This window comes from Sorex araneus, chromosome 4, assembly GCF_027595985.1.
Source record: "Sorex araneus isolate mSorAra2 chromosome 4, mSorAra2.pri, whole genome shotgun sequence".
Taxonomy (NCBI): Eukaryota; Metazoa; Chordata; class Mammalia; order Eulipotyphla; family Soricidae; genus Sorex; species Sorex araneus.
This window is the reverse complement of record NC_073305.1, coordinates 113615009-113632737: the sequence shown is the minus strand read 5'-3', so window position 1 is coordinate 113632737 and position 17729 is coordinate 113615009. Positions and strand designations below refer to the sequence as shown.

General features: G+C 38.0%; 1 protein-coding gene across 2 annotated transcripts in view; it reads right to left on the bottom strand.

The window, feature by feature from the left end:
- Nucleotides 1-17729, bottom strand: part of HTR1E (5-hydroxytryptamine receptor 1E) — a 90807-nt gene that overhangs the window by 47091 nt on the left and 25987 nt on the right. Inside the window, exon 2 of one of the 2 annotated variants that reach the window (XM_055136985.1) lies at nucleotides 9028-9208. The exons of the other annotated variant lie outside the window; for it this stretch is intronic. The gene's annotated coding sequence lies outside the window, so the exon portion shown is untranslated. The remainder of the gene's footprint in view (nucleotides 1-9027; nucleotides 9209-17729) is intronic. 2 annotated transcript variants of the gene reach the window in all.

Below are 17729 nucleotides of genomic sequence, written 5' to 3'. Positions count from 1 at the left end.
TCGGCCGCATGCAAGGCAGACGCCCTACCCGCTCTACTATTTTTCCAGCCCCTCAGATTGGAAGTTTTAATTGAACAACCCTATGTGAGAAGATAAAATAATCAAAGATACTGAGAGAGGGGCTGGAACAATAGCATAGCAGGTAGGGCATTTGCCTTATACACGGCTGACCCAGGTTCAATTCCCAGCATCCCATATGGCTCCCTGAGCACTTCCAGGAGTAATTCCTGTGTGCAGACCCAGGAGTAACCCCTGAGCATCACAAAAAAAGATATTCAAGAGAGAATTTTTTCTCTAGGAAAATAAATCCTCTTTACTTAACTTTTCTGATGGGGAATAAGGATATTGTTATTGAAATAAAATTCATTCAATACACATGTACAAAAGTCTGTGATAGTACAGGTAAGAAAGATAAGCAAAGTTTATTATCTAATGACTAATAATTATTGGTGAATATCTTCCATTATCCCTTCTTTCTCTCCTCATAGAAACTTACAGATAAAAATGTCTATCTGTGATAATTTTCTATGTGTTTACTTAATAATAATTATAATTATCTTGTCTGTCTACAAAATAATCTGTGAAACATAAATTTGATATTACAGACATGCTATTATAATCAGAAATTCACATTTACCCCAGAGTAAACAGCGCTGTGGTGACAAATCTTTTTTTGGTGTTTTAAATTGTTTTCTTAAGAAAACTCATCACAGTTCAATGAGTGAAATGTTTAATATTCCAGGGACTTTACTACAAACTGGAAAAAATGCCTTCCAGGAATAATATATCAATATGCAAATTGCAGTTGCCAGCTGTAATAAGAAGGGCACCAGGGCTGATTACTTTACCAAGTTTAGCTAACTTACTTTTCCCTAAAAAATGCCCAAAGTATATTTTGACATGTTCTGTTTGGCCTTTAAATTCTGAATAGCTAAGAACATGAAGGGTGGAAAATGCATAAAGAATTTTTAATACATTTCATTTACAGAATTTAAGCAGCATTATCTTATGAAAAGAATGAATAATGCTTCAGCCACACATGTACTATTTTAAGAAGATTATTCATGTGGTAAAATTTTTTAGAGTTAATGAATGTTTCACAAATGAAAGTAGATAGTTTGTTTTAAGTGTTGCAAAGTAAAAAGTTATAATGCTATGTTAAAAAAATCATATGAAGTAGAACAAAAAAACTACCTATACTTAATTGACCAATTGCTTTGTAGATCATCTGCTTTGAGTATTAAATGCAGTAAAACTTTTAAAACATTAAAAATTTGGTTTCTCTTTCAGCCTAGAACAATGATTATCTTCTCTATCACTCAGTCAACATATGCTCAGACATTTTAAACTCATTTTGGTGTCATTGGAGGTAAAATGCAATTAGGAAGGAAAATATACTGCTTAACCTGTCATAGAACAAGGTCCCCAAATACATATAAATGACTTTTGATTATCCATTATTTTCCATTCTTCATTAGCAGAGAAAATTGGAAGTCAAATAAAAGTTTAACTTTGTTTGCAGAAATGAATGATCACTTTTAGTCATGATGCTTCTTTCAGAGTTCAGAGAATTCTATGTAGTTTTTGGAAGCCATAAAGATGCTGAATAGTAGTAAGATAAATAGTTAATAATCTGAAAAGTGTGTGTAAAGTGTGTGTGTGTGTGTGTGTGTGTGTGTGTTCCAATAAACGTTTATTTGTAAAACAGGCAGCAGGCCTGCTTTGACTGGGGGTCTGTCAGGGGATGCCGATCTAGCTGCGCTCAGCTTCTCCACAAAATGGAAACTTCTCTAGGGCCTGATCCAGAGGTGAGAGGTGTGTAATGGGTGGAAGAGGTCACTGAATTAAGGTGTGTCTGATCCAGGTCATCTCAGAGGCCAGCATTCAAGGATGAGCTGGAAGAGGCAAGGGGTTTTTCTCCTAGGAATCATCTATTGCATCGCTACCAATTTCTGATCAGAATCAATTTTGCAAACTCCATTTACCCACACATGTCCTTTGGTCCTGGGGCAGGCAGTGTCTTTGTAGGGCACTTTTTTGTGTCCTGTCTTGCCACACTTCTCTAGAGATCTAGTTGTAGCTCTTAAGGAAGTCCAAGGCTTCTCCTAACACGACCCCTTTCCTCCACCTGGTTCTCTCAGGTCAGTACTTTGCTTTCTGTAGCTGTAGCATTTCTCATTCTTTGAGCTAAGTTCAGACCAGCGCTTCTGCCTTGAGTTTGTTGCTGTAGTTCTTATTCATGAATTTACTGGTTCTAGGTCAACTCCCTGTGCCGAGTAATGGCTTCCAGAGTTTCGATTTCCTCCAGGCCCTGGCCCCTTGCTTAGTCTCCTGAATCTACTTCCAATGAATTCTGGCCTCCTGTGTTAGTGTTTGATGGTGCTGTGGTCATGCTGAGTCTGAACCTGCCTGTCACAGTGGACTCACAGGCCCCAGATCTGGGTTCTGTGGCCTGAACTTGCCCAGTAGGGGTGGTTCCCAGGCAGAAAGGAACTTCACAGATCCTACTATCATTTTTATGTCAAACTTTAAAGTATATTTTATTCTCTCCTTTTTATAGGAACCCCTCTACCCTAAGGATTTTGAACAAGGAGTCATAGGTTTATGTGTAGGTTCTGCCATTAGTTGTCTCAGAATTGCAACTAGAATTTTTATATACGAAAGCAATGATTTAGGATTTAGAGATTCCCACCACCCACTCCTGTTGCCCCAGACCTTCGATTGAATGCAGACAGTGCTACAGTCCTGGTGATAGGAATACACAGTAATGGGACAGTATCTGCACTGAAGAGGCTCAGCCTTTAGGAACTGTTAAAGTGGGAGTGAAGAAAACCCCAAACTTTCAAGGACTTGAGGGAAAATAGAAAACGTTTCTATTTTGTGCACACAATGTTAAGCAAAAGGCCCACGAATAATTCTGGTTTTAGAGTTGACCCAGATGCCAAGTAATATTCTCAGTCTCTAATTCTTGTCCTCTCCTTCCACTCTGGTGGTTTCTGTTGGAAGATGACTTTGGAAGCAAGTCTTCCTTCAAGCCCCCTTTCCTGTCTCACTGTTTCCCAGGCGCTCTCTTGGAAACATGCCCATCCTCAAATACTGGGGGACTTAGCTTAGCAGCTTTGCTTTAGATCTCTTCACAGGAACTTATTGTAAGAAAAGGGGAAGTTAACAAGAGTGATTCTTGGTTACTAAAAGAAAAAGAATTAGGAGCTGGGGACAAGGTCAAAAACAAAGGGGAGTATGTTGAGAGATTGCACTATTAGAGTCTGTAAATGACAGAACTGTGTAGTGATGGGGGGACTGACTCAGTCTTAGCCAGCTCAGGAAGGTGTTCCTAGTGAAATGAGGACGGGAAATCCTGAAATATAGAAAGGGGGAACCTACAGTGGCAGAAGAGGTAAGTAGAGGCCAGACCAAACTGGCTCTGGGGTTCATGTGATAGAATTAGCTTTTTATCAAAATGAGGAGTAGGCCTCTTCCTGTTATGTTCTGCATCATTAAAGTACTAGTTTTGGAATCTTCCCTATTAAACATTTTAATATTAATTTTATCTTATTATTTTTTTATATTTATATTGTATTTTAATATTGATTTTTCTCTGTTCTTTATTATTTTAATTCTGGCCTCTGTTTCCTGGATCTTACTTTTTCTGTGTTGTTTGCTATACAGATATACTTGGATTCAGTAAGTGATATTTAGCATCAACTCTGGTGAAATGATCCATGGAAATTTGTAGATTCCTAAATAAATAATGGGCTTAACAAGGCACTATTCACTTCATGGCACCACCAAAAACAGGAGAGAGAGAGAGAAGAGAGAGAGAGAGAGAGAGAGAGAGAGAGAGAGAGAGAGAGAGAGAGAGAGAGAGAGAGAGAGAAGTGCCTGCCATAGTGGTGGGGAGGCACAGAGGGTGAAGACGGTGAGAAGGAAACAGGGACTACTGGTGGTGGGAAAAGCACACTGGTGAAGGCACGGGAGTCAGAACAGTATATGACTGAAATCCAATCATGAACAACTTTATAAATGTGTTTATCACTGTGATTCAATAAAAAATTTAAAAAATCTTTATAAATATTAAACAAAACCTAAAATTGATTGACTTATTTATTAAAATTATACCATTTTGTAAGGCAAAAAGTCATTAACGAAGTCAAAAGACATACTAGAAGGATACATGCAAATAAGATAATGTAGTCAGGATTGATTTCATTAATACTTAAAGAGCTTCCCAAAATCAATCAGAAAAGGGACAAATACCCCCAAAGAAAAATCAGCAGGGGATATCAATAGAGGTCACAGAAAATGAAATATTAATGAAAAGACTGATATTTTTAAGATATGAAAAATGCTTGAGTAGTTTCATAACTAGATGGAATATAGATGAAACTGTCATGGCATTTAATTTTTCACTTATCGGAGTATACAAATCACAAATTCCAATAACACATTGTGTAAGCGATCACAGGGAAACAGACAACCAATCTTAGAGGGCACACCACTGCTGGAAACTTCAATGAATTATTTTCTAGAGGGAAATGTGGCAAGAATGATCAAATTTACCAATTCATATATATATTGGCCCAACATACTTACTTACTAGCATATATCTGTATCATATACAAAATGACATGTTAGGCCGCTGGACCCCGTGCCAGGCTGTTTCACTCGGGGTGCCCCAGAGGGGGGCGGGTGAGAGCCCTCCCTGCCCTAAGGGACCCAGCCCTGGAAGCTGTTGAAAACCTCCAGAACTCAACCGCTGCCATGCTCACGGCTGCCCATGAATGGACCACCCCAGCTGCAATTGTGAACTCGTGACACTTCATACCACACACCCATCCAAGAGTACTGCTCCACATTTGATGGGGTTCAAAGTAGGAGGCAACCAATCTTAGAGGGAAATATTTTTTTTACAGATATGACAAAACAGTAACAAGAAGTCTCACAATGGAGACATTACTGATGCCTGCTCGAGTAAATCAATTAACAACAGGATGACAGTGCTACGGTGCTACATATATATAGTAAATGTATATACATATATATGTACTATACATATATACAGTGCTATATATATGTGTATATATATATATATATATATGGTTCAACTTTTAACAACATGTTAGTGATCTCTTATAGAAGGGCTTAATGGCCCCTGGGTGGACTACAACAATCCTCACCTTTTTTCCTCTAAGGATACTCTTTTGTAGCATTTTCAGCGGTTTTTCATAACAAACAATACAAAAAATATATTATTTTGGTTCTGCTTTGGGGCAGAGATTGGGGTTTTGGATGGAAACATACAAAATATGGTGGTGAGAAGGTGTAATGATGGTGGGATTGGTGTTTGAATATTAAATGTAATGAAATATTGTGAACTACTTTATAAAATAAAAAAAATATGAAAAAACCCAAAATGACATGTTAAATATACAATTCAGAGTTGTTTCTATAAGACTATTTATTGAGTCATTATTAAGTAGAAATTTAAGGGGCCACTACTCTGGTAGAGGAAGTGGTCATTCTGGTGGTGAAAGGAGGTAAAGTGATGTTCATGACACCTTATCATTAACATTATTCTAAGCCACAATACCAAAAAGGGGGAAAGAAGAAGAAAAGGAAGGGAAAAAAGTGCCTGCCATAGAGGCAGACTGGGCTACAGGGGCCAATGGTGGAGGGAAGTGTACACAGGTGAAGGGATTGGTGTTCGAGCATTGTACTCCTGAAACCCCATAATGAATAACATTTTTACTTTGTAATTCATGGTGATTCAATACAAAACTTAAAAAAAAACAACAACCACGAACCTACTTCAAAAATTAAAGTAGAAGTTAGCCAAAATAAAAATTCGATAAATACATCAACCTTATAAAATATATTATGGAATATATAGCCTGAAATATGATGAACCATGAAATAAAATAATGAGGTCACTCATACCACATTCTTGGGTCCTCACTTAGAATTGTTTGACCTAATTGGCTTAGTACTGCTAAGGCATGATCTCTGGGCTCCTGACCACCTCTTAGGAGTTGGCCCAAACAGTAGTAATATAGAATGAAGTAATTCTAAAAGATATACTAACACAAATAAATGGAAATATTAAACTGCATTAGAACATAATGTCACATGATTTTTAAAAATTAATTTTGTTTTTTGGGCCACACCTGGCAGTGCTCAGGGGTGACTCCCAGTTCTGCACTCAGGAATCATTGCTATCATTATCATAGTCACCAGTATGTTAAGCATCTTCAGTGAATCACATAGGATGGCCACATGCAAGACATGCACATAACTTCTATACTATCACTCCACCCTGATACCACAAGTTTAAACTAAATGCTGATAAGAGCATTTAATATTTCTGGAAAGATATACTAGAAACTGGTGTCAGTGACTGCCTGTGGTATGAAAACTGATGGCTAAAAGAGAGGTACAAGGGACAGTTGTTTAGTGTGTGCATGTGTACACATCTACACATACACACACACACAGGAACACACATGTGAATGCATTGTCTATCTGAAAAGCTCTTTTTTCCTCCAAAGCACAAGAAACTTTGGTGCTCAGCTAGCCTAGCTCAATCCGCTGACTTTTTTTTGCTTTTTGGGTCACACCCGGCGATGCTCAGGGGTTTATTCCTGGCTCTGCACTCAGGAGTCACTCCTGGCGGTGCTCAGGGGACCATATGGGATGCTGGGAATTGAACCCCGTTCGGCCGCATGCAAGGCAAACACCCTACCTGCTCTGCTATCACTCCAGCCCCCAACTTTTTTTAAAAAATCTCTTCTTGATATAAAACTCCTGCCCCTTATTCCAGAAACCATGTGCTAAGTTATCTAATGAGTAATGCAAACAAAAAATAGGACACAGAGCATAGGTAAGGATAACTATTATTAGTACTACTCTAATATCTTGAAATGTTCTAATTTGACAGGTGAAACAAGGAAAAATTGCAGCAGCAGTACAAATTTTCCTGATCCTAAGGAGATTTAAGTTTTCCTTGCTTCTGTGTATTTAATTTTTCCTTGTCAGATAAAGAGCAACATCTTTCCAAAGTTTAGTACGGTGCTTAGCTCACCGTGGGTGTTTAACGAATGTTAAATAATAATAATAGCTATTTATGGATCATTGCACCACTTGATAATACTTTTTCCCATTGAATCACATCCTTTAGCAAGCCATTTCAAAAATGTATTCCTAACTAAATTAAGGTGCAATAGCTCACAGTGAGAATTGATATTTATATGTTAAAAAAAGAGAGAACTGGCACAAAACCAATGATTTAAATGGCAACTTCCCAATTCCTTCTTGGAGGCATTAATAATGGTGCCCTTTTGGAATGTCTTTTCTTTTTTCAAATACCATATTATAATTGTGATAGGCTGGCTAAAGGGTAGAGTCTTCTCATTTGCTGTTTTTTCCCTTTCCCTTGGCTTTTGTGATCTGCCATAGGGGAAGGGCATCAAAGAGAATAATAAACTAATTTTAACCTTTAATTGTTCTTTCTCTGGTTTCACAGACTTCCTGTTCATTATTCTCTATCACTACCCATCTATGCACATGCATGCCTGGCGGCTGAGAGAAATCATGTCTGAGTACTCCAGTTCATATTCTCTTTCTCTAGAAAAGTGTGTATTTCATGTGCCTTGAAGTGTTTTTTTTTTTTTTATAAAAACCATGTCTACTTACTTACTTACTACATAACAACCCAGCAAAAGGATAAAAAAATTTCTAGGTTCCTTAAGAATAGCATATTTATGAAATTGAGCCTTAAAAAACTGGTGTAACAAAAATGTATATTAAAGGCCCAGATAGTACATGGGGCAGTGCACTTGCCTTGCATGTAGCTGACTTGGGTTCAATCCTCAACACCACAATATGGTCCCCTGAGCACCACTAAGAGTGATCCTTGAGCACAGAGCCAGGAGTAATTCCTAATCACAACAGTGTGGCCCCCCAAACAAAAAAAAGTATATTAATATCTCCAAGACTTAACAACTGTTGGTTATCCTTACATATCCTTATCTCAGTCTGGTACCTCCCTACTCAGTACTAAAACTTAACTTGCACAATTTCTCCTTTCTGAATCTTCCGCCAACCTTTCATTGCTTCCAAGTCATCTTACAACCCTGTAATGCTTCTCTCAGGCTCTAAACTTGCTTTTGTGACTATATCTTCCATCACTTGACTTGTTTCCAGCTGTTTTATTTTAATTTTTAAAATTCTCTGAGAACCTGTGATTTACAATACTGTTAATGATGGTTTCCCATGCACATAATTTTAATACCACACCCCTCGCCAGTGTACCTACCTCTGCCCTCAAGGACCCAATGCCTCTCCTTTTCAACTCTGTTCTCAGCTGTTTTATTTTACTCCCTTCTGTATAATATAATATTTTCTTCCTCAGATTTCACATGTCAAGATATTTATTTTATTAATTTTTTGTCTGAAAAATTATAAAACAACTCTTAACCATCTCCAAAGGAAGATTGGTACACTGAGTTATAAAAAAAACAAGGTATGTTTTAGATTTTTTGTTATTATTCCCCAAGTTATCTACTCAAGGAAATCCTTAGTAACTTGTGTATGTATGTGTATGGAAAGTTGGAAACTCCAGAATGTCCTTGGCTTGGCCATGTGCATTAACTGGAAATTGAATCTGGGATCATTTGTGAAGTTTAATGGGGAAGAGGCCCTCAGTCTTCTCTGTACATTAGAACCACCTGGAAAACTACAAAAGACTGATAATGGAACCCACCCAGAACCATTCAATCTATGGGGCAAGGGTCAGAAACCAATACTGAAAAAAAAAAACCCAGACACACAAAAACCCCCAAACTTTCCAGAAGAATGAAATGTACAACTGCATTGAGAACCATTATGCAAAAGAATTAAACTTTTTTTCTTTTTTTAGAGAATTTCTGAGTAAACTGGAACAAGAAGTATAGTTGAATTCATGCCAATTGAGGCAAATGCATTATCATATAAGAGAACATTGATGTAAAAGGTAATGAAACTGAAAAGTACCTGTGTAAATGGTGAGCTCCGTTCACACTTTGGGTCCAAGCAGCCATAACCATGTCCCAGAACTGATGAAGGAGCCCCAAAGACAGTTCTACTGAAGGCGGTAGGAAGCTGGATACTGGGTCTGTCAAGTGAGAACTGGTCTAGAAGGTCATGGAGTGGATGCAGTGATGGAGAGCTTGGTCTATAAAAGGCAACATAGATGAGGCAGAAGATTATATTAATTGAGCAGATTTGTCTCTTTTGAGTTAAATCTGAAAACATAACCTCGGTGTGCATGAAGCACAGTAAATTTGGATAATATGCTTGCATATTTCTTTTAATGATATCAACACTATAGTGTTTTATTGATTTAAAATTTTCAAGAGTAATTTTATGTGGTGCTGGTGTGGATGTGGGGGAAAAGGGATGCTCTTTCACTGTTGGTGGGAATACCCACTGGTCCAGCCTTTCTGGAAAATAATAAGGACATTCCTTAAAAAACTAAAAATTGAGCTTCCATATGACCCTGCAATACCACTTCTGGAGGGGAATATATCCCAAGATGCAAAAAAGCACAGTAGAAATGACATTTATATCTTTATGTTCATTGCAACACTGTTCACAATAGCCAGAGTCTGGAAACAACCCAAGTGCCCGAGAATAGACAACTGGTTAAAGAAACTTTAGTACATCCACACAATGGAATACTATGCAGCTATTAGAAGAGATGAAGTCATGAAATTTGCTTATAAGTGTATAGACATGGAGAGTATCATGCTAAGTTAAATGAGTCAGAAGGAGAGGGACAGACATAGAAGGACTGCACTCATTTGTGGAGTTTAAAATAACAACATGAGACTGACACCCAAGAACAGTAAACACAAGGGCCAGGAAGATTGCTCCATAGTTGAAGGCCTGCCTCATGAGCAGGGGAAAAGGCAGGTGGAATAGAGAAGGGATCACTAAGTCAATGATGGTTGGAGGGATTGGTCAGGAAGGGAGATGTGTGCTGAAAGTAGATAAAGGACCAAACATAATAACCTGTCAGTATCTGTATTGCAAACCATAATGCCCAAAAGTAGAGAGAGAGAAAGAGTATGTGGGAAATTGTCTGCCAGGGAGGCAAGGAGAGGGTGGGAAGTGGGGGTATACTCGGGAGATTGGTGGTGGGAAATGTGCACCTGTGGAGGGATGGGTGCTTGAATATTGTATGGTTGTAACTCAAACATGAAAGCTTGTAACTGTATTTCACGGTGATTCAATTAAAAAAAGAGTAACTTAATGTGAAGTTCATTTCTACATATAATTATAATGCAGAACTATATGGGCATTTTAGTAATCCCAAGTAAGAATAATAAATTAAATAAACATTATTTATAAGGGTATATTTTATCATTTCATTCATTTTCCTGTAGAGTGAATCAGTATTTTAAGAGAATCTGTTAAGTTCTTTTATTTTTAAATTTTTTTTTTGCTTTTTTTTGGGTTACACCTTGGAATACTCAGGGTGTTACTCCTGGCTCTGTACTCATGAATTACTCCTGGCAGTGCTAGGGGACCATATGGGATGCCAGGGAATGAACCTGGGTTGGCTGATTGTAAGGCTAGCACGTTCCCCGCTTGTACTATCACTCCAGCCCTTTTAAGTTCTTTCAAAAACTCACTCAAACAGCACTTCATCTATTTTAAAAGGATCTAAAATAGTACAATACAAAACCAGCATGTACTCATTTACTTAAGTTAACCAAAGTATGTGTGGATAAAAATAAAGGCAGAAAAAGTAAAAAAATAATTTAACTACTTCAAAAAAATCTGCTATATTACTAAACGAGTGTATAAACTTCCATCACCTTTTCTTTGCATCTTACACTAAGAGCATTTCAGTATAGTGTTATTCTTGTACTTATTACCGAGACAACATGTTTATGTGTATTTGTTTCTAGTAGAGGTAAGACACAAAATGATCTATATACTCCATGCATAGTGTTTTTTGCACACCTAGTGTTATTCAGGGGTTACTCCTGGCTCTGCACTCAGAAATTACTCCTGGCAGTACTGGGGAACCATATGAGGTGTAGGGCATTGAACCTGTGTGACCATCTGCAAAGCAAGTGTTCTACCCACTATACCATCTCTCTAGCTCCACTATGCATGGCATTTTGTGGGCAACATGAATCACTTTAACAAATTATTATAAATGCACTGATTTTTAGTCTTGTATGCAAAGAGTATAACAGGTCACACACACTCTATGACAGGATTCTAATGCATGTTATCCTAGTCTCACAAGGACTGTTTGGGCTTTCTTTATAATTACATGATTTCATTTTAGAATGAGGTTCATCTTGTCAGGAAGCCATCTCTGGAATGCAGTGTCCCAGCAGAGCTGTATGTCTGTACTCCATTGTGTCCAGAGTACTCTTCTGCTTCAGTTTTCTAGAATTATGTCTTGAATTGTAGAGCAATTTTTACTCGCTTATTTGCTCCACCTCTATGTCTGGGAGGACTTTGAAAAGCATCTGTTCACTATGCATTCAATTCTGCACCTAGTTTTTGATAAAGAATAATACCTACTTTGCAAGTATTTACAGGATAATTGATCGCATTGATCTTTTTATATCAATGCCTGACTAGTTCCATACACCTGGTTGAGATGACTGGAACTCAGTCCTTACCATTCTGACCAAAGGAAGTCCAGGCTAATGACTTTTATCTTCATATGCTTCAGGCCAAAGACCACAAAATAGCAGTTTATAAAGTGTTCCTTTATTCATCACTAGAACTTAAAAAAATTTACAACTAATTTTTTGGTGGTACTGAATCAAATTCAAGGCCTAACACATACAGGTGCCCAAGGATTTTCTTTTTCTTTTTCTGCTTTTTAAATCATACTTTGCGATGCACAGGGGTTACTTCTGGTTCTGCACTCAGGAATTTTTCCTAGTGGTGGTCAGGGGACCAGATGGGATGCTGGAAATCGAACTCGGGCTGGCCACATGCAAGGCAAATGTGCTACCCACTGTGCTATCACTCCAGTCCCACCAAGGCTTATTCTTGACTCTATGCTTAGGGTTCACTCCTGGAGATAGTCTGGGGGGATCATATTAGGTGCTGGGGATTAAACCAAGATTGGGTGCATGCAAGTGGTGACCTACCCACTGTATAATCCCTCTGGCCCAAGAAAATTCTTCTTAATGTTCAAGCATGATCACAATTACTTTATGTCCTCCTTTCCTATTCACATTGACTAGTCAGTACAGGGAAAAATGCCCTCATAGATAGCTCACACTTATACTAGTCTTGGGAATTAATAGCCTCACAGGAACACAGAACAAAAGTAATCATTTCCCACCCCCACCCTTACTCACAATCCCCCTTAATGATCTGGGTTAGTTTCAGAACAGTTGTTGGTGCTAATAGCAATATAGCAGGAGCTGAGGTGTGAAGCGCCAGGCCACTTTAAATCTCCACCTGTGGAAGTGGTAGCCAATCAGAATTGACAATGGAATGGCTGGGAGTGGGATTTGGCAGCAGATAAAAAGAAGTCCCCAGTCCTATCTCCTGAGCAGAAATTCTCTGGACTCACTCCTGTCTCAGGTAGGGCTGTGTACTGGAAACATGACTCAGCACAGACAGACTGCATAGGCCCAAAGAGGGGCAGAATACAGGACACAGGCTCATGTGGCCATGGCCAGGGAAAGCTTACATGGGATAGAGACTTAGGAGCAGGGACAGGACTTGGCAATCATACACAGGAGGAGAGTAGACTGCCCAGGACAGGGCAGGTAAGTCCTTCAATGGACCTGGCAGTGTGGGACAGGACCTGGTTGTTATCCAAAGGTAAGAGAGTTCTGGAGGGGGACCTGGAACCTTCTACCTTTATCTGTATAATAAATTCTAACTTTTCATCTAATGACTTTTGTATGCAAATATTTCATACAATTCTCAAGAGCCCACCATTGCAGGAAAATCCTCTTTCCTGCTAACAATAGTACCCTCCCATCTGGATGTATTCATGTTCTCACATGTGTTTTCCTACATATTTTTTAGTATTGGCAGATGCTAGCTATTTTCCAAGAGTGCACCCTAGGGAGGGAATAAATAAATCTATTGAGGACTGCAGAATACCAGGGACAGGTGCCAAACGGACCATTTTAGACCTAATTTGTCTCCTTTCTTAATTCTAGGCATTCATATCATGTTAAAATTTTAGCAGGTCTAATATTTCCCACAACGCCAGTAATGAACATGCACGCCTGGAGCCTGATCTAGTGCCTCAAGTTCATCCATTCATTACCTTTTTTCCCTGCTGTGAATGTCAGCTCGTGACTTTGCTATGACAGAAGAGGCATATAAGTAGCCAAGTGTTAAAGGAATCTGAAATAATTACAGAGTTCAGATATAAAAGGGGTTATTTAGATAAAGCTCTGCAAAAGACATGAATTTAGACTAGGCTGAAAGTATGTGGAATGAACCTTCATTTTCACTTGCCATCCATGCGTGACCTAAGGACACATGTAACACTGCCTGAGTATATTTATGCGTGCATTACAAAACTGAAGGTGATAGTCATGGTCAAAGCATGACCTTCGCCTCCTGCTCGGCACACTTCTATTTCTTCACCCAGAGCCAGAGCTTCTTAATAGCCATGGAGACACCTCTGGCTAACAATACCAGTCTGACGCACTTGGCAAAAGGAGGGCAGGGACATGAATTATTAAATCCACCGATAAGGAGGAGAAAATTAATTAGAATAACCAGATGCTCAGGAAAGGGGTAATAAAATTTCACCCCAAGCTTGGGCAAATCAAACTCATAATTGATTTTCGTCACAGTTTAGTCTCATTCAAGTGGGATGTGAAAGAACAGGGAAGAGTTAATGTCTGCTAGAATAACAAAATCTTTTTTATTTCACACATGATCTCACATTTGGGAGTTTAGCATTATAATTAGGTCTGACTTTTAATTGTAAAGGCATGAAGAGTGGATTTTAAAACATGAAAAACCTATTTGACTTCCATAGCAACAAGAGACTTTCTGAATTAAGGGAGCAGTTGGAATATTAAAAAAGAAAAAACTAACTCATCAAATATTGGGTGGCTACTTGAAACCAAAATATTTAAGAATATAATGGTATCTGCATATATTACCAGTCCCCCCCAGCTAGTTCCTAACTTCATTTTTATTACTGATATTTTATGCTTTTCTACTTATAGTTAAATAAACAGTGTATCTATAAAGCACTGAACCTCTGTTTTGGGGTTTGTTTTTGGACCACACCCAGAAGTGCACAAGGATTACTCCTGGTTCTGCACTCAGGAACCATTTCTAATGGGTTTCGAGGACCCTGTGGGATGCCAGAGATTGAACCCAGGTTGACTGCATGCAAGGCAAGCACCTTACCCACTGTACTGTATCTTTGGCCTCGCAATTCTGAACCTATATGCTGAGTCACCATTCTTGGAAAAAAATGTTTTTTATACATACTTTCTATTACTTGAATGGCAAAATAAAATCAATAGCACCAGTAGAGAATATTGTAGGTACACAAGGTTGGCACAAAACAATAAAGAGAAGGGCTTATAGCTCTTATGGTCAGCAGTTTATGAGATTAGAAATTTTAGAAAACCAGAGGGCTAGGAAAGAATCAGAGAGGAAAATGGAGGTTTGAAGAGTGATTTCAAATTATCCAAAAATATATTAAAACCTCTTATATTTCTGTTTCTCTCACACATAGTTGGGTCTCTTTTACAAAAAATTACCTGTTTTCTGGAGTGGTTTGTCCCCAGTCAAACAATTAAGTCCTCTCACAATCTGAACCTCAATACTGTGTGTGTTGGAACACCTGTTCTACAGAATATCTGTCTGAAGTGAGTCAGAGAGAATATAACTAGAAGAGATAACCAGTTAGAATAATATAAACCCTAAAATATCAGCTTTTCAAACATGCCTGCTGAACCTTATCTTGAACTATCTAGGTATGTTTAGTGTGTCCCTTATATTTGCTTACTTGAACAGTCTTTTCTTTTCAGTGTATTTATTGGGTTTCATTGTTGGCTTCCTTATTAGTACTAAAGAATATAGTGACAATAGGGTGAAGAAATACTAAGACAAACAAAACTAGGGATCCAGAGGAGCTCACTCTTTGCCTAGAGCATTAGCTTGGCTCTTGGCTGAGATGAAATTGGAAAGCTAGAGCTTTCATTACAAAAATTGGTTCATATTTTTATTTTCTTTATTGTTAGAAAAAGAGGTTCAAAATCTGTCAGGAAATTACAATGAGCTTTCTCCTTTTTCTTTACCTTTGATTTTGTTCTAGGTTTTTACCATAGGACCCCTCTACCTGTCCTGCATCTCTTACAGCTCTGTCATCCTACCTGTGATAGTTAATTGAGTGGATTAACTTGGTTAAGTCATGGGCATGGTACCGTGATATTACTTAACTGTTTGTCTAGAGTTGTGTGATTTTCTGGGAAGGCATTTTCTAGATGAGATCAATATCTGAATCAGAGGACATAGTAGGAAGATCACTCTCCATAATGAGCGATGACTTCATTAAATCAATTAAAGACGTTAAGAGAAAAAATATTCCTTAAGGAGAATGAAACTCTGTCAGCATATTGTTTCTGGGCTCAATTTGAGACATTAATTCTTTGGGTCACCAGCCTATTGATGAATTCTCACCCCCTGTAACAATATTGTGAGTCAGTTACTTAAAATTTCTCTATCTTTAATACATTATATAAAATTATATAATGTATTATATATAATAAGTGTGTATTGCTTATGATATATTATAAAAAAGTAACTCAAATACATTTATACTTATTTTTTTATTGAATCACCATGAGGAAAGTTCCAAAGCTTTCAGGCTTAAGTCTCAGTTACACAATGCTCAAACACCCATCCTTTCACTAGTGCACAAATTCCACCACCAAGAACCACAGTAAACCTCCCCTCCATCCCCCAGCCCCCCACCCTGCCTGTGTGGCTGATAAATTTCACTTTACTTTCTATTTACTTTGATTACCTTCAATATTTTAAAAAAACTTCACTATTATTGTTTGGAGTTCCCCCCCCCCCACAAAGTCAGACCTGCTGGAAAGGAAGCATCTGATAATTTTTTTCCATTGCTGAGAATGAAGATATATGAGGTCATGTGGCCACAATAGTCAACCCTTTTAGAAAACAATATGGACGATTCTCAAAAAATTAGAAATTGAGCTCCCATTCAACCCAGCAATACCACTCCTGGGAATATATCCCAGAGAGGTAAAAAGGTATAGTAGAAATGACATTTGCATTTCTATGTTCATTGCAGCACTGTTTACAATAGCCACAATCTGGAAAAAACTGGAGTGCCCAAAAACAGATGACTGGGTAAAACAGATAACTGGTCAAATAAAATTTTTGTTTGATTTTAGGCCACTCTTGGATATGCTCAGGGATGGCTTCTGACTCTGAGCTGAAGGATTACTCCCAGAGGTGCTGGATGGGGATTCATGTGCCTGGGACTGATGGGGGTCAGCTCTGGGCAAGGCAAGCATTTTTACATGCTTTACTCTCTCTCCATACCCAACTGCAAAGAAAGGTCTTGAAATTTGCTTCAAAGCTCTATTATTAGTAGTCAAATTGCAATAGTTGTGAAACAACTTGTACGTACTGCAGTATAGAAAAATATATTGATGAAACAAAGCCTTGAGGTGCTATATTTGACCGGAAATATTAACAGAAAGTCAGAATTTTCAGACTATTGTTCTAGTTCAATTTATTAAAAAAGTCTTAGAATCAATGATACCTTGGTAGAACTCATATTGAGATTCCTAATGCCATTCTTCATAAAAGAAAGGCTGTAAATCTTGGTGAAATGAAGATTCCAAAGTGGTATGAAGTCCAAGATGAACCCAGAACATCTTGTAACTTCAAAATAGTTCAGTCTTTACACATAGCTAGAACTACTGTATTACTTTAGCTCTTCTGCAGATTTGACCTTTATCAAAAGAAAATGTTGAAGTAGGGAAAAGTATAATAATTGAAAATGATAGTAAAAGGTACTTTCTCAGACATAATTGGAAGATAGGTTGTGACAGCATTTCATAGTTTTGACATTTGGGACTAATTTCAATTCAAGACAGTACTCTAGGCTATAGAAAATTTCAAAGGCTATCACACAAGACAATAAAGATAAAAATATCAGAAAACTAAGGAAGGGCTATCAGATAGGTAGCCTGGTAGGTCAAAATTCTTTACTAGTACAAGATGACAAGTCTTTGTAGTCATTTGTAGGCTTTCTGGAGGTTCTGAGTGAGTCACACTTTGCTAAGTTCTTGTTTTCAACCTTTTTAAAGAAGAAGACTCAGAGGAAAATTCAAGATATTGCAACTGTGAGATGGTTGAAAGAGCTAAAATTTTCCATGTGGTCATCTACGTTTTAAAGGTGGGATTTTTACCTTTGTACGATGGCATCAGGCAAAAGGTGGCCTACCTGAATTAATCTCATTACCATGTAAACACCTGTGAGAGAAGAGCCATTTCTTTGGTGTGGTTTGTATTCTGCTCCTTTCTCAGGCACATTCAGGGAAATAGATACAGTTCTGCTCTGGACTGTATCTTTCTTTCAGTTGGGGGACTGAATTCCAAGTTTAGATAACGGGGAGGGGGGGCCGCGGGAAATCAAATCAAAGAAATGTGCTGCAGGCCAAGTTTCATTTCTATTAAATATT